This window comes from Heterodontus francisci, chromosome 2 (assembly GCF_036365525.1).
Source record: "Heterodontus francisci isolate sHetFra1 chromosome 2, sHetFra1.hap1, whole genome shotgun sequence".
NCBI lineage: Eukaryota > Metazoa > Chordata > Chondrichthyes > Heterodontiformes > Heterodontidae > Heterodontus > Heterodontus francisci.
The window spans coordinates 35310415-35326211 of record NC_090372.1 but is presented as its reverse complement, the minus strand read 5'-3'; the positions used below and the strand labels follow the sequence as shown (position 1 = coordinate 35326211).

The window sequence follows — 15797 nt, the reverse complement described above, 5'->3', positions numbered from 1 at the left end:
TGCATGTTGAGGGAGTAGAAGCCCTTCCTATTCATTAATGCCCCTGGCTGCTCCTATGACTCCTTAATGCCATCATGGGTGCAGTCTACTGCCCCCTGCACCTGAAGGAATCCAGCCATGGAGGCAAAGCTTACAGCCCCCTGAGCCTGACTGGCCGCATTCACAGTGAATTTAATGTAGGGCATCTGTCACCTGCATTATGCAAGCAGCGTGGCCAATTGCGAGACTCTACAAATGTCCACAGCCGATGCCTAAAAGGAGCCAGAAACATAGAAATTCAGGGCGACTATGACCTTCCCTGCCATGGGCACTGGATGTCCACTTGCTCTTTGGGGCATGAGGTGCTCAGCACGTGCACAGATGTCAGCGACCACCTGCCATGAGAGGCGCAGCCTTCTGCAGCACTACTGCTCCAAGAGGTCAAGAAAGCTAACCTTTGGTATAGGGTGCATGTTTTTCTGCCTCCTGCTCCTTGGCTGACCTATCCGCTACGCTATGATGCCTGTGGCTGTATGTGCTGACCTCTATGCTCTTTTTTTGTGTTCCAGCTGACCACTGAATGTGGACCTCATTTCCGCTTGAGTCCTTCAAGGCAGTGCTCGACTCAACCGCGTTGAATTGGCAGATAATGCTGGCACAATGACCTTTGAATGACCACTCCTTAACACTTGCAGTAGCAGCCTTATCAGACCAACTGCTCCTCATTGCAAGGTGTCTGCCTATGTAATCGATCAGTCCTGCTGCCTCCCCCCTTTATAGTGCAGCCTGGATGTCAATTTCAGTACATAATGCCTTCCTGCTGTGCAGCCGCCTCAGCTGAGCTGCTGACACAGCATGGGTCCTGTGTCATTCACAAAATTTCATCTCAGTCGGTTCCACCTTGATAATTGCAATTTAATTGTGCCTAGTTGGCTACTCAGCACTGCTGGGCATGTAGCTTGTGCTGGTCTGGTGAGATCATTCGGAAGCGGGAACATGTTAGGTATACCACCTGACGCTTTCCGAAATTTCCTCCTGTATCCAAAGCCGCCTCACGTTCTTTGGATTCAGGCTTCTGGATCACACAAGTATTGAATATGTTTCAAGTAGAGATTGACAGATTTCTAAATACCAATGACATAAAGAGATATGGGGATATTGTGGGAAAAGGGCTTTGAAGTGGATGATCAGCCGTGATCGTATTGAATGGTGGAGCAGGCTCGATGGGCTGAATAGCCTACTCCTGCTCCTATGTTCCTCTGTTCCTAAGACTCGTATAGGACAAATCAAGTTTTTAGTACACTTATCAGGAGTAGCCTGTAATCTTTCTTGGGTGAAAACTATCGACACAAATAGAAACAAATTGGAATCATGAGTGCAAATTATTTTTCCAAGATCCTTTTGCAACACAACTCTGTAACACAGTAACACTTGCTGCTTTTCATTTCACAGTCTAACATCTGTTTCTATAGCCCTGTTGTCTGACATTTGAATGACATGGTCAACACAAGATAGGATAATGCCAGGAACTAGAGAGTATGCTGGCATTAGAGGCAAGTTCCTCATTGAGGACCGATGCATGGATATAATGGAATATCACTTGGATGTTGATTTAACTGGCCAATGACTGAATTTATGTGTTGGTGCTCTTGTTGGTTGCCTAGCACTAATTGTAGATGATATGTGGAATTTCACATTCCATCACACGGTACCTGTACCACATTCACTGCTCACAGCCAGGGCATGTTTGTAATGCAAATGTCTCTCTCTAAACTGAAGATGCTGGAAACACTCAGCACACCAGGCAGTACCCGTGGAGACCGAAACAGAATTAATGTTTCAGGTTGATGACCTTTCATCAGAACAAGGTCATCACCCTGTTACGTTCAGTCTTACGTCTCTCTCCACAGATGCTGACTGACCTGTAGAGTGTTTCAAGCATTTTCTGTTTTTTATTTCAGATTTCCAGCATCTGCAGTATTTTGCTTTTCTCTCTAAACTTTTGGTGTTTCTTGCTCTCACTCTTGCATCTGTTGCACTTTTCTTGAGATTGAAAGTATCTGCTGAGTATTTTGTAATGTGCAGCAGAAGCTGTACAGGTCCACCACGGAATTCGCATTTTCCTGCTGCAGGACCTCCTCCAGTTTTCCCAATAATTTTTCTTAAGGTGCTTCAGAATTCTAGGATTTTATTCACAACTAGACAAAAGAACTGAAAGAAGAAATATTGCTGAGATATTTTGAGATCTTTTATTAATTTTTCCAAAAAATGATTTTATAAAAAGTGTTTTTTTTATGAAGAATGGTGCACTCATCCCTGTTAAAAAGGCACTGATATGGTAAATAGCTTATATGCTAATGATTATCTTTGATGTTGTTTCCTCATGGACTGTAAATAGGAAGCAATTAATTAGTTTGTTTTGGCAATTGATAAACACCTCACATCCATTAAATTGTAAAAAAAAAATCGCATTTTCTAGCTCTGAACAGTAAGGGAATTAAAAAACAGAGAAAACTCCGGAAGAAAAGCTTTTGAAACAGGTAGTTTGGTTAAAGAAAAAGCTTTTAGGGATTTTTCTGAGGCAAAGGGTCAGAAATCTGCAGGATAATTTAGAAGTTAAGTGAGAAGACCCACTGCTATGGGGGAGCATAGCATGTTTGTTATTTTTGTATTATTATACAACAACAAGCTCTACCAATTTGAATGAAGTAAATCTAATTATTCCTGTTGCTCTGTATGCTCACTTGCTGTGAAATAAAGCAGGTTAATAATTCATATCCAGCTTCACATTAATAATCTAAAAGCAAAATAGTGCGGATGCTGGGAATCTGAAATAAAAACAAGAAATGCTGGAAATACTCAGCAGGTCTGGCAGCATCTGTGGAGAGAGAAGCAGAGTTAATGTTTCAGGTCAGTGACCCTTCTTCAGAACTGACAAATATTAGAAATGTAAAAGTTTATAAGCAAGTAAAGCGGGAGTGGGGCAAAAGGTAACAAAGGAGAAGGTGTAGATAGGACAAGGTCGCAGAATAGCTGACCAGATGGTCATGGAGCAAAGGCAAACAATATGTTAATGGTGTGTTGAAAGACAAAGCATTAGTACAGATAGGGTGTTAACGGACTTAAAATTGAACAGCTTCAAGTACAAACATGAAAAAAAAGTGGGTAAGCAAACTGAACAAACTAAGATGAAATAAAATAAAATAAACACAAAAAAAATTTTAAAAAGGAAAAAGAAAAAATAACTAAAAATAAAAGTAAAATGGGGGGCCCGTCATGCTCTGAAACTATTGAATTCAATGTTCAGTCCGGCAGGCTGTAGTGTGCCTAATTGGTAAATGAGATGCTGTTCCTCAAGCTTGCGTTGATGTTCACTGGAACACTGCAGCAATCCCAGGACAGAGATGTGAGCATGAGAGCAGGGGGGAGTGTTGAAATGGCAAGCAACCGGAAGCTCTGGGTCCTGCTAGTGGACTGAGCGCATTAATAATCATTTGCTCATCCACCTTAGGAAAGATTAAAGAAGTACACCTGTAAAAACATAGATATATGCTTCAGGTTAAAAGGGAGTATTATTGTTAAACCACCCGGATAGCTATTGTGCAAGTAGAGATATGCCAATGTGAGTCAACTCTGATAAAAGTAAGATGCTCAGACTGCATATGGGAATGCCACTCTGATTGAGCTAGCACAATTGATGATAGCAGAGATGTGGCACCAGCATGAGGCTAAGGAGAGCAGCAAAGAAAAGACCTTTCTGTTAGAAGTGTTAAGATTGAAGGTTAAGAAAGAGCATTGAAAGTAGGAGGATGTGCACCAGAATCAGGAAGAAGAGGAAACACAGAAGAAAGCGAAGATTGAATGATGCAAACTGAAAACTAACAAGAGGGAGGAAAGCATAGCTGTGCAATAACGGTAGAGAAACATGCATTAGCAGCAACTGCAGCAAGTGATGTTCGTATTAAAATGAAGAGCGAGAATTTTTGATTCAATAATCTAATAAGGATACTTATGCAAAAGGATGAAACTGTATCTATTTGAATGTGGGATTTTGACACTGCAACTAGTTCTGAAGTGTGTAGATCCATGAGAACTGCAAGGATTGAGAAAGATCTGCTATTGGTTTTGAACCCAATCCAGACTAGATGAAGATCCTATGTCTGTTAGTTGCTGTCTCAACCCAGATCCTGGTGGGTAATGCCCACACAGCAAACTGGATACAGTTTGGCCACTTCTCATAGGCCATTATTATAGCACATGTGGGAAATTGAAATGTCACTCTTCTATATGTAAATTGTGCTCAACTGAGATTGGGGTTAAGGTACATTGTTTGAGCTGGAGAGTAGGAACTTTACTTTGTATGTAATTAAATGCTCTACCAGAACTGGGAGTGCTCAAGGCTGACACTGAATGCATCAAGTGTTCCACTACCTACTACCATGACATCCTTTACATGAAAAAAGTTTGGCTGTGCTTCTGAACTAATTTCTGACTTCTCTTTTCAGATCCAGGATCATTCATCTTGTGAAGCAAATGTATCAGTTCTGCACATTTAGAACCAAAGACTGGCGACAAGGTAAGAATGACATTTTTTGGTCTTCATCTCCTTCTTGGGATTGGAAATCCCAGTGGTGAGCTGCTCAGGATCTGCCTGGTTTGTTTGGGGACTTGCAGCCAATTGTCTCCAGACTGGTGGATTGAAATTCCCATTAAAAAGCTTATCAAAAGGAAAACATTTATTTTTGTTGTGTGACTTGAAATTTGTCTATAAAGATCATGGATCATCATTGTTGATAAATTTGACTTTGTTTTCCTGGATGTTAAATCAGTGAATATCATTGTGTTGCAATATTCAACATAATCATTAGAAGTTTCAATGGAGCTTATTAGTGACCTCTAATGACTGAAATTGAACATGACACCAGCACGATGTGGATTGCAATTATTTGTCTCAGGAAGTGAACATCCTCCTTTGTAATCTCCATGTGTTTAATATTCTTACATTACATTCTATCCATTTGTAGTATTGAAAGTTTTGTATTGTTGTATGATGGTACAATGCCTGCAGCATTTCTGATTGGTCCATGCTAGCCATATGGTATTAATAGTCCGATAGTCAGCAAGAACCAATCAGATTCCAAAACTAAAAACTACCATGATGTCTCCCCACCAACCTCACCGTCAGTCACTTCAGCCAGAAACATATGAGCACCATTAAGTGGCTCATTTATCTCCTCTGTTTGGAGCCTCCCATGACTTCCACTTTATACCCCAACTCAGCTATTAACACTACCTCCTGCTCACTCTTTTACGTCCCCATGAGAGGACAGATGGGGCCTAAGTTTAACTTCTCATTGATAAATAGCACGACAGTGCAGTACTCCTTCAGTACTGCACTGAAATGTCATCTTAGAATATTTGCTCAAGTTGGATTTGGACTTCAAACCACAACCTTATGACTCAGGAGCATGTGTGCAATCACTGAGCCAAACAGACACTTGATTGGCAGAAATCAGCACTTTGTGTCATATTGGGGACATTAAATATGTGCAGGGAAGTGCAACTTTTTGTGCCATATCTAATGGTGCCTGTGAATTACCTTATTTTGTTTGTCCTGGGAGAGTAACAAGGGTCTTAGCTTTGGTAAGTTGATCTCTGAACTTTGAACCATGGGAAATCATTGCAACCCCTTGTGCAAACTGGAGCCAGATAGAAATACATTGATTACTTCCTTAGTCTTAAGTAATTTGACAACTCCAGATGTGACCATAAACATTTACATATGGAACATTGAGGATATTGAATCCTCGGTCATTTTAAATCTCCAGATGTTAAGACATTATAAATGGTTGCATATGCCACTTTGAGGATATTGGATGTCGGTTTTGATTTGTATTACGTGACTGAAAAGGATGTTGCAATCACAACTTTTTAGTCATGTTAACCATCTTCACCAATTGTATTGAGATTCTAATTGGCAGTGTTCAATGTTCTGTTGAAACTATTAGAAATGTGCTTCTGTAGCCCTGGACAATACCATGAAGATTGAAAAAAGGAGTGAAAATTAGGTAACTCCAGACATTAGATGTTCGGGGAATACATGCATTAGGTTTTAAAAGCATGTAGGTTGCAAAACAAAGGGAAACTGAGAAAGGCAAGAATTACCACAATTTTAAGGTGTTGGGAAATAATTAACTGTAGGAACCTGTGTGATGAGTCTTATTTTTAACACAGTCGGGCAAAGGTAGAATGTACACCTTAGTGCATTGAGACTTCAGGTTAGTTTCTCTCCCAAATCTACAAGAGCAAATTTCAGTCATTCTTGCTGCTTGCAGTGGTCACATTTAGTGACTACTGCCTGATGTCAAAGCATTGACAAATGTTAGCGTGCATGTGCATTATCATCTCATGAATATTCAATCATTTTTTTTTAGTTCATTCTTGGGATGTGGGCGTCTCTACCAAGGCCAGCATTTATTGCCCATTTCTAGTTTATCCTTTTTGAACTGCTGCAATCCATTTGGTGAAGGTACTTCCACAGTGCTGCTCAGTTGAAGTTCCTGAATTTTAACCTATCGACTGTGAAGGAATGGTGATAAATGTCTAAGTTGGGATGGAGTGTGACTTGCCGGTGTTTGTGTTCCCGATGCACTTGCTGCCCTTGTCCTTCTCGGTGCTGGAGGTTACGAGTTTGAAGAACCCTTGCTAAGTTGCAGTGCCTCCTGTAGACAGTACAAACTGCATTCATAGAACATATGTTGTGGAGCATATATTCTGAAAACAATCAGACATACAGATTAAGAATAAGCCTGCATTTCTGTAGTGCCTTTCACATCGTCAGGATGTCCCAAACTACTTCACAGCCAATAAATTAATTTTGAAATGTTACATAGGTACTCAATAGAAAACCAGAGACAAGTGAGCAAAGTATATTTTGATATGAAAATTCTTTATAATTACTCATTTCACCGATCAAGTAAAAACCCGATAGCTAGGTTTTTAATACTTGGGACATAGCCACTGGACCGACATGGAAATCAAATGAATTAGATTGACTGAGCAGGCAAAGAAGTTAAGTAGAAATAATACTGAGAGAAACTCTGTTGTCTCAATGAGTAAATGCATTATGTTACGACCAGGTGAGAAAGGTGTCTAGGGTTCCCTCTCAGCCTTCACCCATTCTTACCGTAACAGGGTTTAATTTTAAACACACTGTGTTTTTAGCTCCCCCTTGGTGAATCCTTGTTCACTGCTTTCCAATTATAAGGCAAAGAAACCAGCACAACATGTTTCCTTAGGTTCAAAGAAAAAAGATTGAAATTTTATTAAACTTAAACTTAAACTCTAATTCGGTTAACGCCTACAGATACACGACGCGTCCACGATAGCATGCATATGTGATACACACATGCAAATAGAGACAGAAAAGAGCAGAAGAAGAATAAAGTGGAAATGTTTGAGGCAATATCTGAAGAGTTTTTGATACGGTTCTTCGAGCTCACTGTAGAGTCCTTGATTGTAGGTAGTTCTTGCTCTTTGTTGGGGCCCAGTATTCTTATTAAACCTTGTTCGCTGTAGGAGACTTTTCTCTCTTGGGGTTCATGTGTCTTCAGTGGATTCAGAGGCTTGTGAGAAAGAGATGGGAGCAGACAGGAGAGATCTTCTCTGTCCAGGAGCAAACAGAAACTCTCAGTTCAAACTGTACAATTCATAAAAACCTATGTTGCCAAGCAGGTTAGTCATGTGACTAACTGGTCTGATCACATCTTGGATTGTATCACCTTAGTAGTCTCTGGAATGCTCCTCTTACACACAATACCTGGAGATCAAGGTCCATTGTGTGTTGAATGTGTTAGGGAATGGCTGCTTTGCCCTTCCAATCACCGTCTGTTAATATGTAAATATCTTTTCCAGCCACGGCTGATCTGTTTAACAAGTCCTTTCTTTACTTCAGTAACAGTTTAAAATCAATGTTCATTACAAAATTAATGTGCCTTATTCTTGGCAGGTTGGGGCCTGGCATGATAATTACTTAGAATAGTACTGAACCATGCAAACTAAGGTCTTACAGAGAGGTTAGCTAATCCCAATCTGATATGGTTGGCCTTGAAGGCCCTAGATTTCTGCCCTTGTTCATTCTCTAGTGATCCCTTTCCACACACCAACCCTACCTCCAACCCCCTGACCTACCCCACACACACAAATTGTCTGCTGATTCTCACTGTCTAGGTACATTTAAAGGGAATGGCCACCTGGATTGTACACCAGAACTCTGCTGTCTCCTCTCCTCATCTTCACATAGACCTTATAGCCTTGTCTCCAGACAAGAAGGGGAAGGAGAAAAATTGGAGGAAAGCAAACTTTTCATATGTTACTGCAATTTCATTTTGGAACAGAATGGGGCGACACAGTGGCGCAGTGCTTAGCACCGCAGCCTCACAGCTCCAGTGACCCAGGTTCAATTCTGGGTACTGCCTGTGTGGAGTTTGCAAGTTCTACCTGTGTCTGCGTGGGTTTCCTCCGGGTGCTCCGGTTTCCTCCCACATGCCAAAGACTTGCAGGTTGATAGGTAAATTGGCCATTATAAATTGCCCCTAGAATAGGTAGGTGGTAGGGAAATATAGGGACAGGTGGGGATGTGGTAGGAATATGGGATTAGTGTAGGATTAGTATGAATGGGTGGTTGATGGTCGGCACAGACTCGGTAGGCCGAAGGGCCTGTTTCAGTGCTGTATCTCTAAACTAAACTAAATTAAATGGAGAGGTATCCATCAATCTTTCTATATCGACTTACAGGCCACCATTTTCCTTCAAGGAGCAATCTAAGTTGTGCAGCATGGGCTCAAATTTGACATTCTTTGAATAAATCTAACTTTCCTCAATTTGGATTTATTAATCTTTTAAATTTGCATCAAACGTCTGACCCAATGATTACTAACTTTGGGGTTTAAGTTCTTGCACACAGTTATAGTATCATACTGTTTAATTATAATTATAGTATAATACAGCACAGAAGGAGCCTATTTGACCCATCGTGCCTGTGCTGGCAATCAGGATGTAAGGCTGTCTCGGGCTCTGTTGTTATGACCCTGCTGTCTGCTGTGTGGGCTTTTCACTGGGTGTGGACAGTCATTTTGAAGCATGTAACCTCATGCACTGTAAAGTGGACTCTAGTGGGATGATGTATGCTACTATAATAAAAGCAAAATACTGCGGATGCTGGAAATCTGAAACAAAAACAAGAAATGCTGGAATCACTCAGCAGGTCTGGCAGCATCTGTGGAAAGAGAAGCAGAGTTAACGTTTCGGGTCAGTGACCCTTCTTCAGAACTGACAAATATTAGAAAAGTCACAGATTATAAGCAAGTGAGGTGGGGGTGGGGCAAGAGATAACAAAGGAGAAGGTGCAGATTGGACCAGGCCACATAGCTGACCAAAAGGTCACGGAGCAAAGGCAAACAATATGTTAATGGTGTGTTGAAAGACAAAGCATTAGTACAGATTAGGTGTGAATACACTGAATATTAAACAGCAGCAAGTGCAAACCTGAAAAAAAACCTGAAAAAAACAGTGGGTAAGCAAACTGAACAAACTAAGATGAAATGAAATAAATGCAAAAAAAGATTGTAAAAAATGTAAAAAAGAATGTAAAAACAAGGAAGAAAAAATAACTAAAAATGAAAGTAAAATGGGGGGCTGTCATGCTCTGAAATTATTGAACTCAATGTTCAGTCCGGCAGGCTGTAGTGTGCCTAATCGGTAGATGAGATGCTGTTCCTCGAGCTTGCGTTGATGTTCACTGGAACACTGCAGCAATCCCAGGACAGAGATGTGAGCATGAGAGCAGGGGGGAGTGTTGAAATGGCAAGCAACCGGAAGCTCAGGGTCCTGCTTGCGGACTGAGCGGAGATGTTCCGCAAAGCGGTCACCCAATCTGCGCTTGGTCTCCCCAATGTAGAGGAGACCACACTGTGAGCAGCGAATACAGTATACTACATTGAAAGAAGTACAAGTAAATCGCTGCTTCACCTGAAAAGAGTGTTTGGGGCCTGGGATAGTGAGGAGAGAGGAGGTAAATGGGCAGGTATTACACCTCCTGCGATTGCAGGGGAAGGTGCCCTGGGACGGGGACGAGGTGGTGGGGGTAATGGAGGAGTGGACCAGGGTGTCGCGGAGGGAACGATCCCTTCGGAATGCTGACAGAGGAAGGGAGGGGAAGATGCGACTGGTAGTGGCATCACGCTGGAGGTGGCGAAAATGGCGGAGGATGATCCTTTGGATATGGAGGCTGGTGGGATGAAAAGTGAGGACAAGGGGAACCCTGTCACGGTTCTGGGAGGGAGGGGAAGGAGTGAGGGTAGAGGTGCGGGGAATGGGTCGGACACGGTTGAGGGCCCTGTCAACCACAGTGATGTATGCTACTGCTCTGCAGGAGCAGGAAACACCAACTTTTCCTTCAATAGACAGCCAAATTTTAATTGTGTTAGGACCCTAAAAACCTAATTTTCTTTTCTCATGGACTATGTTTATACAATTTCCCTTTTTCTTTTTTTTTGACCATCAAAGGATTTTCTTTTCTTTTTTCTGGATCAGACATTAGGGACTGAATTTTACAAACCCTGCGACGTCGGGGGTCGTGGCGGGTGGGGGGGGGGCTCAGAAATGCCTCAAAGAGAGGTCCGCCATGCACCCCGACGCAGGGAGGGCCCGGCCTGATATTGCCGGCGGTGGTGAGGTCTCGTGGCAGCACCCCGCCTCCCCCCCCCGCTGCTCGGCAACGGGACCGCCATTTAAATAAATTAAAATCATTGAATTAATTATATTCACATTCCCGCAGTCTGTTCCGGTGTGATCTGCCTGCTGCTGGCTGGCACTCCTGTGCCTTCAGACCCCGTCTGATGAAACTAAGGCTGAACACTGGTGGGGAAGGGGGAGGAGGTAAGTTTCTCAGTATGGGGTGTGGTGGAGGGGAGAGGGGTCAAGGTAACATAATTGATGTTGCGATGGTGGGAAGGGTTATAGTTTAAAGTTTATGCACTTTAAGGGCGGGGGGAGACGTCAGGTTGACAAGGTAGTGTTTTGTGAGGGAGAGGGCAAGTAATTAGTTGCATGGTTATCGGGGGCTGGGAGAGGTGCAAAAGTAATATTTAAAATTTTTTTCATTCAATGTCTCTTTAAAAATTTAAATTGAATGTTAGGGCTTGAAGCCCTTAAAAAATGGCGTCATCCCCTGCGCACAGGCAGCTGACGGCTTTGCTGGGGATGGACATCCCGCCCCCTCCATGCCATTGTGGAGTGGGGGGGGGGGGGTGGGGGGGTGTGGGTGGGTGACCCACACCCCGGCTACTTAAATGAGCTGCCGGACTTAATATCGTGTGCGGCCCATTTTCACCCACCGCCGATTTTGGTGGTGGGAGTATAAATTTCAGCCCTATGGAAAAGAGCTAAGGAGATAGAGTGAGGAAGTAGGACTAACTAAATAGCCCTTTCAAAAAGCCATCGCAGGCACAATGAGCCAAATGTCCTCCTTCTGCACTGTAAAATTCTAAGATTTACCTTTAGTAAAAACAAACACAATTTGAAACAAGAAAGCTGTTTCTTTTTTCATGGACCATAAACAGCTCTGTCATGTGCCCTACACAACTTATTTAATTTTCTTACAATCTGGTGAAGATTGACCATTACATTCCAGAGAGGAGACATTACGTACCCAATTGCACAGGAGTCATTATGTTCCACCTTCTATTTGATCTTCATATCTGTTCTTACACCTTTGACCTTCTATTCCATTCATAAATAGATATTTTCCCAGTTCCTCTTCAACTCTGTTAAACAATCCAACCATGAATTAGTTTTTCATGGAATCTTTCCATATTGCACTCCATACTCCACAGCAAAGTGAAGTCTTGCAATCTCTCATTACACTGAAGACAACTTAATTTTGCACTCACCTGTAGTCATTAATCACAGTTTATCTATGATCTAAATGATCCACCTTTGTCCACTATTTCTAAGACTTGGATCCTGTAGCTTCTCTAACTTTGATAAACATTCAGTGATTTCTATAGAATATAGATCCCTAAAACCCAGAATGACCCTCGTCACTTTGAATCTTCTCAAGTGTCTCAGCGTTGTTTTGATGTAGTGCAAACAGCACAAAATATTCCAAATAAGGCTTTACTAATGAGGTATACAGTGTTACATTAACTTATTTCTGACCTGCTAACTAATGTGTTAGCTATGGCTCAGTAGTAGCACTCTTGCCTCTGTGTTAGATGGTTGTGGATTTAAGTCTCACTGCAGAAATTCGTACTGCTAGAAGTGGTGACTTTCAGATTAGACATTCAGATTAGGCCTCAGCTGTCCTCTGTGGACAAAATGATCCTGTGGTAATATTTAAAGACGTTTCGTGGGACCTTGCTGTGTGAAAATTAGCTTCCATGGTTCCTACATTACAATAATGATTACACTTCAAAAGTGCTTTAAAGCTTTGAGATGTCTTGAAAAGTGCCATATAAATGCAAGCTTTTCAATTTTCTTTCCTTTTCCTGCATTAAAATGACCTTGAGATGCATCCCAGTGCTTTATTCGCCTCACTTTGACTGGATACTTTCAGTGAATATTCAGTGATCACAACCAAATCCTTTTCGATTTCCACATTTGCCATTGGACCACTGTTCAACATGCAAATGATTCATGTGTCCTGTCCCAGCGTGCATTGCCAAACATTTGCCCACTATTCAAATCCATCTGGCAGATCCCTTTGAATGCTAGCCACCTGTTCACATAGCTTGAAGCCATCAGCAAGTTTTATAATCTGACAAGAAGTGCCCTCCTTCACATTATTTATGAAGAGTGCGAACAGCAGGGAACCGTGAACAGATCCCTGCAGAACTCCAGTAATCATCGAGTCCCATACAGAGCCTCATCCCATTTATCATCACCTGCTTTGCATTACTGAACCAGTAAACTAATTTGGCATTCATTTATGATTAAAATAATACATTTATGTACAACATTTCCCTGGTAGTGCTGTAATAATTCTGCCCAATAAGTTCTAATTTATGAAATTATTCCACATGGAATCAAGGCGAGGTAATGCTGTGTTGATTTGTATTCCGGTTTCTGTCAGCTCTCTTATCAGGATGAATGTCATCATTGCTGCTGTCTACTCTCTGTAGACTGGAGAATATGAAATGTCAATACACAGCTATTTTCAATGCAAAATCAAAAAAGTAATTCAGAAGACTGTCTCAATTACAGCAGAGCTGTCTGGGTGGGAGAGTACACAGAGTCAAACAATCAGCAGAGCATTGACACACCATCAGATTATCTTTACTCTTTATAATGTACAGCTATCATTTTGACCATGAAACTTCTCTAGGCAAGATCTTGTGAGGCCTGTGTGGCTTGTTTACTTGGCTTGCTGTACTTGTGTTCTGCTCTGCCAGAAGTGAGTGGTCTGGGGTCTGGGTGGGTAGCGCGCACAGCACACTTACTCCAATTGAAGCGGCAGGTAACTTCATCAGAGAGAGGAAAAGCTGATGGAAATTCTCATCTTGGTGGGAAAGGAGATGGTTGCTATTCGATTGAAATGGTGGGAGGCTGAAATTGTTTTTTGGGACCTTGCTGTGGGCACTTTATAAAGTAATTTATGCTGCCTGACCTGCTCAGTATTTCCAGCATTTTCTGTTTTTGTTTCATGAAAGTAATTTGGTGGGTCTGAAGTGCTTTGACACTTTGTGTAAAACATAAAAAGTTTTTATATAAATGCAAATTCTTCCCTTGATTTGAGGCAATCTTTTCTAAGAACTGCTTATTTTAGCTGGGGTATTGCATCGGGTGGTCTTGTGAGAAATCCAGATCAAGGTAACTCTCAGGTTCAACCTGCCTGAAGTTGGCGGTTCTTAACCAAGGTGGCAGTTGGCATAGTAAAATTGGCCGCAGCATCTCTGGGCAACTGAAGGGTTAAAATCGGACCATTTTGTTGTCCCTTATCATGCCCAATAACCTTTCAGGGAAGATTGTGCATGTGTGGATAGATTGTGTTTATAACTGTGACAGCTTCATGATGGAAGAACTCACAGGCACTTGCTTCTCTTAGCTCACACAAAAGAATGGCCACTTGGAAAAGAGATTGGAGCGTTTCGGAAACTGAATCCTCGCATGAGTTAATGCTTCAGGACAAAGTAGGAGTAAAGTGAAGGGAGGAGGAGGGGAATGCATTTGGAGCTTCAGTGTTCAGATAGAAAGAAAAAGTAACATTCTTAATTTTAAGTTTCTTTAAATTTTTGAAATCTCCAACAACAATTAAAACCTAAAGGAATGAGACCACATACGTGAAATAATTGATTTTCAGCGATACAGTGAATTAACAGTAATTAACATGTATCACGTAATATGTTAAAAGGGCACTTAGGCTGGAATGGACAAGATCTAATTTTCTGTGGGAATTTATGTTGTATCTACTGTACAAATACAGGAATTTAGCGCCACTCACTGCATTTTAATTCAAGATGCCGTTTTTGCAAGGCAGCTGGCACACCCTGGACAGCAGCTTTGGGATTTTTAAGTTTAACCATGCATCAGCCCTTCACCTGAAGTTGCTGTATCATTTGAGCATAAATAACAGCTAGTACCATTAGCCTCATCATTACTTTGACAGCAAATCATGGCCCTATGATTTGGGTGTAACCCTTCATTGGAACTCTTCTGATTTTAAGGGTCAAACCTGATAGTTAACTCTCTCTATACAAAGCCACTAAGGGTGGCAACTCTGGTTAGATATATTCCTGGAGGTTTCGCCATATGACCACCTGCCTCCAACTGCCCTGCCTCCACACCCTCGCCATTGGCTGACTGTCATGTCTATGTTCATGGTGCACCGCCTTCCCCCGCCAATTGGAAAGTGAACAGACTTTTTATTATACATTTGGATGACTGTCAACCAAACAGCTGTTTTTTTCTAATTTCCAAAATTTTTAGAGCTAATGTATAAAAGAATGCCCCTATGATTGTTCTTCTGGGTTGCTTGCAGCACTGTCCTGCAGATTAACCTTAATTCGTGAACAGTCATGGAAGATTGGCAACCCTGGAAGCCATTGAACCTTCTGTGCATTTCCAGTATTTTCTGTTTATATTTCAGATGTGCAGCATCATATTGTTCCTGTATTGTCTGTCTTATAGAATCATAGAATGGTGACAGCACAGAGGGAGGCCATTTGGCCTGTTATGTCCATGATGGCTCTCTGTAAGAGCAACTCAGCTAGCCCTGCTCCCCTGTCTTTTCCCAGTAGCCCCTCAATTTTCCTTCACTTTGTATAATTATCCAATTCCTTTTTGAAAGCCATGATTGAATCTGCCTCCACCACACAACCTCAGGCAGTGCATTCCAGATCCTAACCATTCACTGCAGAAAAAGATTTCCTCATGTCACTGTTGCTTCTTTTGCCAATCACTTTAAATCAGTATCCTCTGGGTCTCGACTCTTCCACCAATGGGAACAGTTTCTCCCTATCTACTCTGCCTAGACCCCTCAAGATTTTGAACACCTCTGTCAAATCGCCTCTCAACTTTCTCTTCTCTAAGGAGATCAGTCCAACTTCTCCAATCTAGCCTTGTAACTGAAGTCTCTCATCCGCAGAACAATTCTCATAAATCTTTTCTGCACCCTCTCCAATGTCTTCAATTCCTTCCTAAAGTGTGATGTTCAGAATTGGACACAATATTCCAGTTGAGGCTCCCTCCAAGTCTATACTATTCTCATCAACGATGTCTGCATTCCAATGTTTTTTGTTATTGTAGAGCACAGGGCAGGT

General features: G+C 41.8%; 1 long non-coding RNA gene across 1 annotated transcript in view; it reads left to right on the top strand.

Moving 5' to 3' along the window:
• The window catches only part of LOC137379394 (uncharacterized), a 491733-nt gene that overhangs the window by 306454 nt on the left and 169482 nt on the right, over positions 1 to 15797 (top strand). Inside the window, exon 4 of the long non-coding RNA XR_010976809.1 lies at positions 4485 to 4555. This is a non-coding gene — a long non-coding RNA (uncharacterized lncRNA). The remainder of the gene's footprint in view (positions 1 to 4484; positions 4556 to 15797) is intronic.